Here is a 17,637-nt window from a genome sequence, read left to right on the forward strand (position 1 = left end):
ATCATATTTTTCATTGTTTATAATGCACATGACATTATATTTTTCATTGTTTATAATGCACATGACATTATATTTTCATTGTTTATAATGCACATGACATTATATTTTTCATTGTTTATAATGCACATGACATTATATTTTTTATTTTTAATGACGCACATGACATTATATTTTTTATTGTGTATAATGCACATGCCATTATATTTTTAATTGTTTATAATGCACAGGACATTATATTTTTCATTGTTTATAATGCACATGACATTATATTATTCATTGTTTATAATGCACATGACATAATAGTTTTCATTGTTTATAATGCACAGGACATTATATTTTTCATTGTTTATAATGCACATGACATTATATTATTCATTGTTTATAATGCACATGACATTATATTATTCATTGTTTATAATGCACATGACATTATATTATTCATTGTTTATAATGCACATGACATTATATTTTTCATTGTTTATAATGCACATGACATTATATTATTCATTGTTTATAATGCACATGACATTATATATTCTTTGTTTTAATACACATGACATTATATTTTTAATTGTTTATAATGCACATGACATTATATTATTCATTCTTTATAATGCACATGACATTATATTTTTCATTGTTTATAATGCACATGACATTATATTTTCCATTGTTTATAATGCACATAAGATTATATTTTTCACTGTTTATAATGCACATGACATTATATTTTTCATTGTTTAAAATGCACATTACATTATACTATTCATTGATTAAAATGCACATGACATTATATTATTCATTGTTTATAATGCACATGACATTATATTATTCATTGTTTATAATGCACATAACATTATATTTTTCATTGTTTATAATGCACATGACATTATATTTTCATTGTTTATAATGCACATGACATTATATTTTGAATTGTTTATAATGCACATGACATTATATTTCTCATTTTTAATGACGCACATGACATTCTATTTTCATTGTTTATACTGCACATGACATTATATTATTCATTGTTTATAATTCACATGACATTATATTTTTTATTGTTTATAATGCACATGACATTATATTATTCATTGTTTATAATGCACAGGACATTATATTTTTAATTGTTTATAATGCACATGACATTATATTATTCATTGTTTATAATGCACATGACATTATATTTTTCATTGTTTATTATGCACAGGACATTATATTTTTCATTGTTTATAATGCACATGACATTATATTATTCATTGGTTATAATACACATGACATTATATTATTCATTGTTTATAATGCGCATGACATTATATTATTCATTGTTTATAATGCACATGACATTATATTTTTAATTGTTTATAATACAATGACATTATATTATTCATTGTTTATAATGCACATGACATTATATTTTCATTGTTTATAATACATATGACATTATATTTTTCATTGTTTATAATACACATGAAATTATATTTTCCATTGTTTATAATGCAAAGAACATTATATTTTTCATTGTTTATAATGCACATGACATTATATTATTCATTGTTTATAATGCACATGACATTATATTTTTCATTGTTTATAATGCACATGACATTATATTATTCATTGTTTATAATGCACATAAGATTATATTTTTCATTGTTTATAATGCACATGACATTATATTATTCATTGTTTATAATGCACACGACATTATATTTTTCATTGTTTATAATGAACATGACATTATATTATTCATTGTGTATAATGCACATGACGTTATATTATTCATTGTTTATAAGGCACATTACATTATATTATTCATTGTTTATAATGCACATTACATTATATTATTGATTGTTTATAATGCACATGACATTATATTTTTCATTGTTTAAAATGCACATGACATTATATTTCTCATTGTTTATTATGCACAAGACATTATATTATTCATTTTTTATTATGCACATGACATTATATTTTTCATTGTTTATAATGCACATGACATTATATTATTCATTGTTTATAATGCACAGGACATTATATTTTTCATTGTTTATAATGCACATGACATTATATTTTTCATTTTTAATGATGCACATGACATTATATTTTATTGTTTATAATGCACATGACATTATATTTTCATTGTTTATAATGCACATGACATTATATTTTTCATTGTTTATAATGCACATAATATTATATTTGTCATTTTTAATGATGCACATGACATTATATTATTCATTGTTTATAATGCACATGACATTATATTTTTCATTGTTTATAATGCACATGACATTATATTTTCATTGTTTATAATGTACATGACATTATATTTTTCATTGTTTATAATGCATATGACATTATATTTTTCATTGTTTGTAATGCACATGACATTATATTTTTATTGTTTATAATGCACATGAAATTATATGATTGATTGTTTATAATGCCCATAACATTATATTTTTCATTGTTTATAATGCACATGACATTATATTTCCATTGTTTATAATGCACATGACATTATATTGTTCATTGTTTATAATGCACATAACATTATATTATTCATTGTTTGTAATGCGCATGATATGATATTATTCATTGTTTATAATGCACATGACATTATATTATTCATTGTTTCACATGACATTATATTATTCATTTTTATAATGCACATGACATTATATTATTCATTGTTTATAATGCACATGACATTATATTTTTCATTGTTTATAATGCACAGGACATTATATTATTCATTGTTTATAATGCACATGACATTATACAATTGATTGTTTATAATGCACATGACATTATATTTTTCATTGTTTATAATGCACATGCCATTATATTATTCATTGTTTATAATGCACATGACATTATATATTCTTTGTTTTTAATACACATTACATTATATTTTTAATTGTTTATAATGCACATGACATTATATTATTCATTCTTTATAATGCACATGACATTATATTTTTCATTGTTTATAATGCACATGACATTATATTTTCCATTGTTTATAATGCACATGACATTATATTTTTCATTGTTTATAATGCACGTGACATTATATTTTTCATTGTTTAAAATGCACATGACATTATATTATTCATTGTTTATAAAGCACATGACATTATATTATTCATTGTTTATAATGCACATGACATTATATTTTTTATTGTTTATAATGCACATGACATTATATTTTTCCTTTTTAATGACGCACATGACATTCTATTTTCATTGTTTATACTGCACATGACATTATATTATTCATTGTTTATAATTCACATGACATTATATTTTTTATTGTTTATAATGCACATGGCATTATATTATTCATTGTTTATAATGCACAGGACATTATATTTTTTATTGTTTATAATGCACATGACATTATATTTTTCATTGTTTATAATGCACATGACATAATATTATTCATTGTTTATAATGCACAGGACATTATATTTTTCATTGTTTATAATGCACATGACATTATATTATTCATTTGTTATAATGCACATGACATTATATTATTCATTGTTTATAATGCGCATGACATTATATTATTCATTGTTTATAATGCACATGACATTATATTATTCATTTTTTATTATGCACATGACATTATATTTTTCATTGTTTATAATGCACATGACATTATATTATTCATTGTTTATAATGCACAGGACATTATATTTTTCATTGTTTATAATGCACATGACATTATATTTTTCATTTTTAATGATGCACATGACATTATATTTTATTGTTTATAATGCACATGACATTATATTTTCATTGTTTATAATGCACATGACATTAAATTTTTCATTGTTTATAATGCACATAATATTATATTTTCATTTTTAATGATGCACATGACATTATATTTTCATTGTTTATAATGCACATGACATTATATTTTTCATTGTTTATAATGCACATGACATTATATTTTCATTGTTTATAATGCACATGACATTATATTGTTCATTGTTTATAATGCACATAACATTATATTATTCATTGTTTGTAATGCGCATGATATGATATTATTCATTGTTTATAATGCACATGACATTATATTATTCATTGTTTCACATGACATTATATTATTCATTTTTATAATGCACATGACATTATATTATTCATTGTTTATAATGCACAGGACATTATATTTTTCATTGTTTATAATGCACATGACATTATATTTTTCATTTTTAATGATGCACATTACATTATATTTTATTGTTTATAATGCACATGACATTATATTTTCATTGTTTATAATGCACATGACATTATATTTTTCATTGTTTATAATGCACATAATATTATATTTGTCATTTTTAATGATGCACATGACATTATATTATTCATTGTTTATAATGCACATGACATTATATTTTTCATTGTTTATAATGCACATGACATTATATTTTCATTGTTTATAATGTACATGACATTATATTTTTCATTGTTTATAATGCATATGACATTATATTTTTCATTGTTTGTAATGCACATGACATTATATTTTTATTGTTTATAATGCACATGAAATTATATGATTGATTGTTTATAATGCCCATAATATTATATTTTTCATTGTTTATAATGCACATGACATTATATTTTCATTGTTTATAATGCACATGACATTATATTGTTCATTGTTTATAATGCACATAACATTATATTATTCATTGTTTGTAATGCGCATGATATGATATTATTCATTGTTTATAATGCACATGACATTATATTATTCATTGTTTCACATTACATTATATTATTCATTTTTATAATGCACATGACATTATATTATTCATTGTTTATAATGCACATGACATTATATTATTCATTGTTTATAATGCACAGGACATTATATTATTCATTGTTTATAATGCACATGACATTATACAATTGATTGTTTATAATGCACATGACATTATATTTTTCATTGTTTATAATGCACATGACATTATATTATTCATTGTTTATAATGCACATGACATTATATATTCTTTGTTTTTAATACACATTACATTATATTTTTAATTGTTTATAATGCACATGATATTATATTATTCATTCTTTATAATGCACATGACATTATATTTTTCATTGTTTATAATGCACATGACATTATATTTTCCATTGTTTATAATGCACATGACATTATATTTTTCATTGTTTATAATGCACGTGACATTATATTTTTCATTGTTTAAAATGCACATGACATTATATTATTCATTGTTTATAAAGCACATGACATTATATTATTCATTGTTTATAATGCACATGACATTATATTTTTTATTGTTTATAATGCACATGACATTATATTTTTCCTTTTTAATGACGCACATGTCATTCTATTTTCATTGTTTATACTGCACATGACATTATATTATTCATTGTTTATAATTCACATGACATTATATTTTTTATTGTTTATAATGCACATGGCATTATATTATTCATTGTTTATAATGCACATGACATTATATTATTCATTGTTTATAATGCACATGACATTATATTTTTCATTGTTTATAATGCACATGACATAATATTTTTCATTGTTTATAATGCACAGGACATTATATTTTTCATTGTTTATAATGCACATGACATTATATTATTCATTTGTTATAATGCACATGACATTATATTATTCATTGTTTATAATGCGCATGACATTATATTATTCATTGTTTATAATGCACATGACATTATATTATTCATTTTTTATTATGCACATGACATTATATTTTTCATTGTTTATAATGCACATGACATTATATTATTCATTGTTTATAATGCACATGACATTATATTTATCATTGTTTATAATGCACATGACATTATATTATTCATTGTGTATAATGCACATGACATTATATTTTTCATTTTTTATAAAGCACATGACATTATATTATTCATTGTTTATAATGCACATGACATTATATTTTTCATTGTTTATAATGCACGTGACATTATATTTTTCATTGTTTAAAATGCACATGACATTATATTATTCATTGTTTATAAAGCACATGACATTATATTATTCATTGTTTATAATGCACATGACATTATATTATTCATTGTTTATAATGCACATAACATTATATTTTTCATTGTTTATAAAGCACATGACATTATATTATTCATTGTTTATAATGCACATGACATTATATTTTTCATTGTTTATAATGCACATGACATTATATTTTTCATTGTTTATAATGCACATGACATTATATTATTCATTGTTTATAATGCACATAACATTATATTTTTCATTGTTTATAATGCACATGACATTATAGTTTCATTGTTTATAATGCACATGACATTATATTTTGAATTGTTTATAATGCACATGACATTATATTTTTCCTTTTTAATGACGCACATGACATTCTATTTTCATTGTTTATACTGCACATGACATTATATTATTCATTGTTTATAATTCATATGACATTATATTTTTTATTGTTTATAATGCACATGGCATTATATTATTCATTGTTTATAATGCACAGGACATTATATTTTTTATTGTTTATAATGCACATGACATTATATTATTCATTGTTTATAATGCACATGACATAATATTTTTCATTGTTTATAATGCACAGGACATTATATTTTTCATTGTTTATAATGCACATGACATTATATTATTCATTTGTTATAATGCACATGACATTATATTATTCATTGTTTATAATGCGCATGACATTATATTATTCATTGTTTATAATGCACATGACATTATATTATTCATTTTTTATTATGCACATGACATTATATTATTCATTGTTTATAATGCACATGACATTATATTATTCATTGTTTATAATGCACAGGACATTATATTTTTAATTGTTTATAATGCACATGACATTATATTTTTCATTTTTAATGATGCACATGACATTATATTTTATTGTTTATAATGCACATGACATTATATTTTCATTGTTTATAATGCACATGACATTAAATTTTTCATTGTTTATAATGCACATAATATTATATTTGTCATTTTTAATGATGCACATGACATTATATTTTCATTGTTTATAATGCACATGACATTATATTTTTCATTGTTTATAATGCACATGACATTATATTTTCATTGTTTATAATGTACATGACATTATATTTTTCATTGTTTATAATGCATATGACATTATATTTTTCATTGTTTGTAATGCACATGACATTATATTTTTATTGTTTATAATGCACATGACATTATATGATTGATTGTTTATAATGCCCATAACATAATATTTTTCATTGTTTATAATGCACATGACATTATATTTTCATTGTTTATAATGCACATGACATTATATTGTTCATTGTTTATAATGCACATAACATTATATTATTCATTGTTTGTAATGCGCATGATATGATATTATTCATTGTTTATAATGCACATTACATTATATTATTCATTGTTTCACATGACATTATATTATTCATTTTTATAATGCACATGACATTATATTATTCATTGTTTATAATGCACATGACATTATATTTTTCATTGTTTATAATGCACATGACATTATATTATTCATTGGTTATAATGCACATGACATTATACAATTGATTGTTTATAATGCACATGACATTATATTTTTCATTGTTTATAATGCACATGACATTATATTATTCATTGTTTATAATGCACATGACATAATATATTCTTTGTTTTTAATACACATTACATTATATTTTTAATTGTTTATAATGCACATGACATTATATTATTCATTCTTTATAATGCACATGACATTATATTTTTCATTGTTTATAATGCACATGACATTATATTTTCCATTGTGTATAATGCACATGACATTATATTTTTCATTGTTTATAATGCACGTGACATTATATTTTTCATTGTTTAAAATGCACATGACATTATATTATTCATTGTTTATAAAGCACATGACATTATATTATTCATTGTTTATAATGCACATGACATTATATTTTTAATTGTTTATAATGAACATGACATTATATTTTCATTGTTTAAAATGCACATGACATTATATTTTTCATTGTTTATAATGCACATGACATTATATTATTCATTGTTTATAATGCACATAACATTATATTTTTCATTGTTTATAATGCACATGACATTATAGTTTCATTGTTTATAATGCACATGACATTATATTTTGAATTGTTTATAATGCACATGACATTATATTTTTCATTTTTAATGACGCACATGACATTCTATTTTCATTGTTTATACTGCACATGACATTATATTATTCATTGTTTATAATTCACATAACATTATATTTTTTATTGTTTATAATGCACATGGCATTATATTATTCATTGTTTATAATGCACAGGACATTATATTTTTCATTGTTTATAATGCACATGGCATTATATTATTCATTGTTTATAATGCACATGACATTATATTATTCATTGTTTATAATGCACATGACATTATATTATTCATTGTTTATAATGCACAGGACATTATATTTTTCATTGTTTATAATGCACATGACATTATATTATTCATTTGTTATAATGCACATGACATTATATTATTCATTGTTTATAATGCGCATGACATTATATTATTCATTATTTATAATGCACATGACATTATATTTTTCATTGTTTATAATGCAATGAAATTATATTATTCATTGTTTATAATGCACATGACATTATATTTTCATTGTTTATAATACATATGACATTATATTTTTCATTGTTTATAATGCACATGACATTATATTTTCCATTGTTTATAATGCATAGAACATTATATTTTTCATTGTTTATAATGCACATGACATTATATTATTCATTGTTTATAATGCACATGACATTATATTTTTCATTGTTTATAATGCACATTACATTATATTATTCATTGTTTATAATGCACATAAGATTATATTTTTCATTGTTTATAATGCACATGACATTATATTATTCATTGTTTATAATGCACATGACATTATATTTTTCATTGTTTATAATGCACATGACATTATATTATTCATTGTGTATAATGCACATGACGTTATATTATTCATTGTTTATAATGCACATGACATTATATTATTTATTGTTTATAATGCACATAAGATTATATTTTTCATTGTTTATAATGCACATGACATTATATTATTCATTGTTTAAAATGCACATTACATTATATTATTCATTGTTTATAATGCACATAAGATTATATTTTTCATTGTTTATAATGCACATGACATTATATTTTTCATTGTTTATAATGCACATGACATTATATTATTCATTGTTTATAATGCACATAACATTATATTTTTCATTGTTTATAATGCACATGACATTATAGTTTCATTGTTTATAATGCACATGAAATTATATTTTGAATTGTTTATAATGCACATGACATTATATTTTTCATTTTTAATGACGCACATGACATTCTATTTTCATTGTTTATACTGCACATGACATTATATTATTCATTGTTTATAATTCACATGACATTATATTTTTTATTGTTTATAATGCACATGGCATTATATTATTCATTGTTTATAATGCACAGGACATTATATTTTTCATTGTTTATAATGCACATGGCATTATATTATTCATTGTTTATAATGCACATGACATTATATTATTCATTGTTTATAATGCACAGGACATTATATTTTTCATTGTTTATAATGCACATGACATTATATTATTCATTTGTTATAATGCACATGACATTATATTATTCATTGTTTATAATGCGCATGACATTATATTATTCATTATTTATAATGCACATGACATTATATTTTTCATTGTTTATAATGCAATGAAATTATATTATTCATTGTTTATAATGCACATGACATTATATTTTCATTGTTTATAATACATATGACATTATATTTTTCATTGTTTATAATGCACATGACATTATATTTTCCATTGTTTATAATGCAAAGAACATTATATTTTTCATTGTTTATAATGCACATGACATTATATTATTCATTGTTTATAATGCACATGACATTATATTTTTCATTGTTTATAATGCACATTACATTATATTATTCATTGTTTATAATGCACATAAGATTATATTTTTCATTGTTTATAATGCACATGACATTATATTATTCATTGTTTATGATGCACATGACATTATATTTTTCATTGTTTATAATGCACATGACATTATATTATTCATTGTGTATAATGCACATGACGTTATATTATTCATTGTTTATAATGCACATGACATTATATTATTTATTGTTTATAATGCACATAAGATTATATTTTTCATTGTTTATAATGCACATGACATTATATTATTCATTGTTTAAAATGCACATGACATTATATTATTCATTGTTTATAATGCACATGACATTATATTTTTCATTGTTTATAATGCACATGACATTATATTATTCATTGTGTATAATGCACATTACATTATATTATTTATTGTTTATAATGCACATGACATTATATTTTTCATTGTTTAAAATGCACATGACATTTTATTTCTCATTGTTTATTATGCACATGACATTATATTATTCATTTTTTATTATGCACATGACATTATATTTTTCATTGTTTGTAATGCACATGACATTATATTATTCATTGTTTATAATGCACAGGACATTATATTTTTCATTGTTTATAATGCACATGACATTATATTTTTCATTTTTAATGATGCACATGACATTATATTTTATTGTTTATAATGCACATTACATTATATTTTCATTGTTTATAATGCACATGACATTAAATTTTTCATTGTGTATAATGCACATAATATTATATTTGTCATTTTTAATGATGCACATGACATTATATTATTCATTGTTTATAATGCACATAACATTATATTTTTCATTGTTTATAATGAACATGACATTATATTTTTCATTGTTTATAATGCACATGAAATTATATTTTTCATTGTTTATAATGCACATAACATTATATTTTTCATTGTTTATAATGCACATGACATTATATTTTTCATTGTTTATAATGCACATGACATTATATTTTTCATTGTTTATAATGCACATGACATTATATTATTCATTGTTTATAATGCACATGACATTATATATTTCATTGTTTATAATGCACATGACATTATATTTTTCATTGTTTATAATGCACATGACATTATATTATTCATTGTTTATAATGCACATGACATTATATTATTCATTGTTTATAATGCGCATGACATTATATTATTCATTGTTTATAATGCGCATGAAATTATATTTTTCATTGTTTATAATGCACATTACATTATATTATTCATTGTTTATAATGCACATGACATTATATTATTCATTGTTTATAATACACATGACATTATATTTTTAATTGTTTATAATGCACATGACATTATATTATTCATTGTTTATAATGCACATGACATTATATTTTTCATTGTTTATAATGCACATGACATTACATTATTCATTGTTTCTAATGCAAATAACATTATATTTTTCATTCTGTAAATGCACATAAAATTATATTATTCATCGTTTAAATGCACATGACATTATATTATTCATTGTTTATAATTCACATGACATTATATTATCAATTTTTTCATTATGCACATTTTCCTTATATGCACAAACTACACCCTATTACCTATTTTTTTTGATTCACATAACATTATATTATTAATTTTTATGATGCACATAACATTATATTATTCGTTTTTTATCATGCACAATACATTATATTATCAATTTTGCCATTATGTACATTTTCCCGTATGCAGCAACTAAAACTTATTATTCATTTTTTATTTTGTGCATAACATTATGTTATTTACTTTTTATTATGCCAATAACATTATATTTTTAATTTTTATCATGCATATAACATTATATTATTCATTTTTTAATATACACATAACATTATATGATCAATTTTTCCATTATGCACATTTTTCTAATGTGCACAAACTACACCCTATTATTCAGTTTTTATTATGCGCATAACATTATATTATTCATTTTTTATTATGCACATAACGCCCTGTTATTCAGTTTTTCATTACACACATAACCCCATATTTTCATATTTCTAACACTCTATTATTTTTTTTATTATACACAACACTATATTACTCATTTTGTTATTATGCACATAATACCATATTTTTGAATTTTTCATTATGCACAAAACCTCATATTATTCAGTTTTTATTATGCACATAACCCCATATTTTTATTTTTCTAATATGCACATAACACTATTTTATAATTGCTTTGTTATGCACTTGACACCATATTTTTCACTCTTCTAATAGGTACATAGCACTCAATTATTCATTTTTTTACCATGCACACAACACTATAGTATTCTTTTTTTCATTATGCACGTAAAACCTTAGTATTCATTTTTCTAATATACACCTTACCCTATATATATTTGTTATTTTTCCAATATGCACCTAACACCATATTTTTTCCAATATGCACATAATACTATATATGTATCATTTTTTGTAATTCACATAACACGCTAAAATTCATCTTTCCAATATGCAGATAACACACTATTATTTTTTTTAATAAATCACATAACACCTTATTATTCATTTTTATTATGCACATAACACTATATTATTTTTTATTTTGTTTCATTATGCACATAGCACCCTATTTTTTATATACACATAACACTTTAATATCCATATTTCTTATTTATGCAAATAACATTATATTTTAATTTTTTTCTATGAAACTACATAATTTATTTTTTATTATGAACATAACACCCTATTATTCATTTCTTTTACTACCTTCTGTTTCGTCCCTTGATATAATCAGAAAGGACTAAAAACAACCGAATTAAATATATTGTTTAACATTTCTTAGATCAGGTATACATATTTGAACCTTTAAGGTCATTTCTCTAACCCTGAGCTCTTTTATATTTTGGCACATAGAAATTCGACACATTGAGAGGCTCATGTATATTCCATCGTCATTTTATACGGATGATATAAATTTCATGAAAGCAAAAGTTATATCTGAAGTTTTGAGGTTTATTATGCCAGCACATTTGTGTTAAGGGGCAATTATACACGAAGGGCATGTTCCACCAGGAAATTTTCTATGAATGAATTAACTATCATGGACACTTAGAGATTAAGTACCATTATTGTTTTCCTGTGAATATGTTTCAGGTAAATACGCTATTAGCTTTATATAGATCTTGAAACGTTTATTTGGCATTAACTTTACCCCGAGACCCACCGTATAGCTATATATATTGTTTATTTTACTTTAGTTTATTTTCTTTTTGGTTTTTGGCATCGTTCCAGACATAATCCACTCATTAACACACACACACACACACACACACACACACACACACACACACACACACACACACATATATATACATGTGTGTATGTGTGCTTGCATATATATATATATATATATATATATATATATAGTCATTCACATACAGTACTGTTTCGCTGTTTCACAGCCAGGATCGAAACCCGACTGCCCAAACGGCAGTCAGAGTTTCTAACTATTGCACTATACAGCTGCTGCTATGCAGGCAGTGAATTAACAATGTTATGACATTGTCCAAAGTACCTAAGCTCAATTTGTTTACACAAAGATAGATAGATAGATAGATAGATAGATAGATATATGTATCTATCAGACGTTGGAATATGTTTACTTTCATTTTTTTTTTTACATTTTTAAACTATGCGTGTTTACAATTTTCGTAGTTAATTTGAATTATTACTGTTTTGTGAAATAAATAAAATTGTCACAAAACAATTTTATTTCTATTTATAATATTTATTTGGTAATTGAAATTTAAATTTAAAAAAAAAAAAACATTTTTTTAAGTCTTGATTAATAATGGTTTTAAAGCGATTAGTGGTCTTAGCAATGACAACCGATGTTGGCTATTAATGGTCTTCATTTAGATTTAACTAACGCAACGTTATCTAATAATATTCGGGTGGTCTATTCAGTTATCTTTTATAACTGAATAGACCATCCGAATATCTATGTATTACATCACGTCTTACCACCCCTCCCCCTAAAAAAAAGACGAGTCACATTGATTTCTGAAACATTTTATTGAATGGAAACCAAAGAAATATTCACCAATTCAATTTTTATGAATCAACTACGTTTAATCAGATATTAAAAGTGACGTTGTTTTTGTTTTTGAAAAAGGCACCGTTGTAAAAAAAAAAATCTAAATGTGGTATGTGAGTTTGTATAATACTGAAAGGATAGAATGCTTAGACAAAACCAACATACATATACACACAAACATAAACATGCACCCGTTCACACACACACACACACACATATTATTTCAAAGAACAATATACATTAGCCTTATCTTCCATCAATATCTTTTGTTTAGTGAAAAGACTGAAAACCAACCCACACAGGACTAAAAATACGAAATGTAATCGTTTTACAATCTATTTTGCCATAATATCATAAAGGATTATATATATATATATATATATATATATATATATATATATATATATATATATACACACATACATTAATATACGAAAGTATAATTTTATGCGTTAATTTTAAGTATTTACTTCAACAGTGCTCAATACATAAGCCTGACGAATCCTAGCGTGAATGACACGCGGAATAATCTGTGTAGCTTAAATGCCATATATATTTTATAATTTACTATATATATATATATATATATATATATATATATATATATATATATATATATATATATATATATATATATCTACCAGTGGTGAAAAAACCGGACTAGAGTGTTCAATGTGTAGCCAGAGCAATATATAGGAAATTTATTACTGTGAGTCCAGAATGAATTTATATATTGTTTCAGCTAGAGGAAGATCCTCAAAAAGAGGAAATATCCAACTACCATCGTCAGATTTCATAGATGGACTAAGTTATAATATCAAATAAGAATGGAAAAATCGTAGATGAAGGGGAGTTAGAAAAGAAGGGGGAGTGGAAAGGAGAGGACATTGGAATTTAAAGTAGTAGGAGTGTATATAATAAGAGGGGGGTTTATAATTAAATATTAATCATGTGTTAATTCTTATATACGTTTTTTTAAGTTTATAACGGTTTAAAATTAAAAGACGCTATTCTTATTTATAACGGCATAAGTAACAGTAAATTTAAAGGATCACCAGGGCAACAGGTTGGAGAGTTAATGTTAGTGGGCATGGTGTGGTGGGAGGAGGAAAGAACGGGTTGGAAATGGGATTTAAAGTGATTTAGCCGGGCGGGGAGAGATTGAAAAATATTTATTAAAACTTTTTAACCGGTTTTCTGCCGGAAAGTTGGCTGTCAAGGTGTCAAAGTTCAACGATTTGTACCTCTGCGGTCTCTACCAAATTACTCAGCCGATATTTGGTCTAAACATTTGAAATTTTGTGAAACAGCGAAACAGTACTGTATGTGGATGACTATATATATATATATATATATATATATATATATATATATATATATATATATATATATATATATATATATATATAAAGGCTCCCTCAGTTTTTGACAGATTATGGTTACCAACGAAGGAGTGGCAGTGTGTGAAAGTCTCATTGGCATGAGTTGCGCAATCTCCAACCACACTTCTTCTGAATCAACATTGTTAACTACCAGTGGCAAGTGAAGTGTACAAGACGACTAAAAACTAATGCCAAGATAAGCATATATATATACTCAAGCATGCTGCCCGAAAGAAAACTAAAACATATTTTTATTCGTACAGATTTAATATTTACTATTATAGAGCCAATTCTTTATTGATTATTATATTGTCCCTAATATATAGTAATGATTTCAAAAAATTTTCTTATAGAATCTATTATTTCGGTGCGATTAACTAGAATCGAAAACAAAACATAGTTTTCAAGCGTTATCTGAGCTAAGTCCATATGCATCTTAAAACTTTAAAAAAAAGTTGTTAAACGCATAAATGTATATTTGTCTATGTGAAAAGCTTACACATTATGTCGGACTACGACTCCCCAGCACCCTTTTCTTTCGATTTTGACTCCTCAGCAGCTACTTTTCACACTGAAAATCGAATCGATTTTGTTCCCTAAATCCGAATACTACCATATCAAGTTTCAAGTATGTAGACCAAAATAGACTAAGTAGTTAGTAGAGACCGTTCCGAGATAGAGTTAGAGATTTACTCTAAATGCTGTTTCGAATGCTGTGCAATTATGCATAATGTAGAAAATGTAAACAAATGAAACTGTGCGTTAGCTATATATCTATAAAGGTGAAACTGTCTGTGTCTGTACATTTCCCTACCAAACTACTCTGTCAATTTTCAGTCTACAGACTCGAAATTTGACATAAGATGTACTGAGATTTGGGAAAAACTTTTTAACCGGTTTTCTGCCGGAAATTTGGCTGTCAAGGTGTCAAAGTTCAACGATTTGTACCTCTGCGGTCTCTACCAAATTACTCAGCCAATATTTGGTCTAAACATTTGAAATTTTGCATAACGTGTATTCAGACATACGACAGGCTTTTTACTCGGTGAAAGGGTCTAGGTTCAAAAGATTTTACCCTTGCGTTCTCTAGCAAACTATTCAGCCAATTTTGGGTTTAAACATTTGAAATTTTTCATAAAGGGTATTCAGACATGCAGCAAGCTTTTTAGTCAGTTTTAGGGTGATAATTTGGCTGACAACAGGTTAAAGTTGAATGAGTTAACCTTTGCAGACTCCACCAAACTCCTCCGCCAATTTTGGGTCTAAACAAGCAAAGCCGGTTGAACTGCTAGTAATGAAATAAAACTAATGATATAATAAGAAAACAATAAAAAACGAACATTGAATTATTAAAAGTTATTGTTTAAAGTAATATGTAAATAAATACACGCATAAATCTGTGTGAAAGCTGATAACGTACGTACAAATATAATATGCGTGTGAAAGGCGATAACGTACGTACGGTCAGAAATATATGTGATAGCTGAGAACGTACGTCAAAAAATAAATGTGCGTGAAATACGATAACATACGTACGAACGGGAATGTGTACAGTAGGTTGTAAAGTACGTAGCTCAGACATGCATGTTATAGGTGATGACGTACGTTCAAAAATAAATGTATGTGGAAAGTCGTAACGTACTGGCAAACGTGTGTGAACGGGGAGAACGTACGTACGAACATAAATGTGTGAAGCGTAATAACTAGAGGTGTGACAACAGCATATTTTTTTCATTCTTCTGACTCTCAAGTATATATCTGATACAGTTAGACACAGTAAATCAATCGAGAATCACATCGGTCTATATAAATTCATATAAGATATAAACGGATATCTACTCAAGAGTCAAAACGATGAAAAGACTCTTCTCTTGTCACAACCCTAGTAATAACGTATGTACAAACATGCACACGTTAAAGGTAATAACGTATATACAAGCATACATGTAATATATGTGAAAGGAAGTAGGTACAAACACAAATGTGTGTGAACGGTGATA

The sequence above is a fragment of the Euprymna scolopes genome, chromosome 33 (genome assembly GCF_053919585.1).
Source record: "Euprymna scolopes isolate OS-2025 chromosome 33, ASM5391958v1, whole genome shotgun sequence".
Classification (NCBI taxonomy): Eukaryota; Metazoa; Mollusca; class Cephalopoda; order Sepiida; family Sepiolidae; genus Euprymna; species Euprymna scolopes.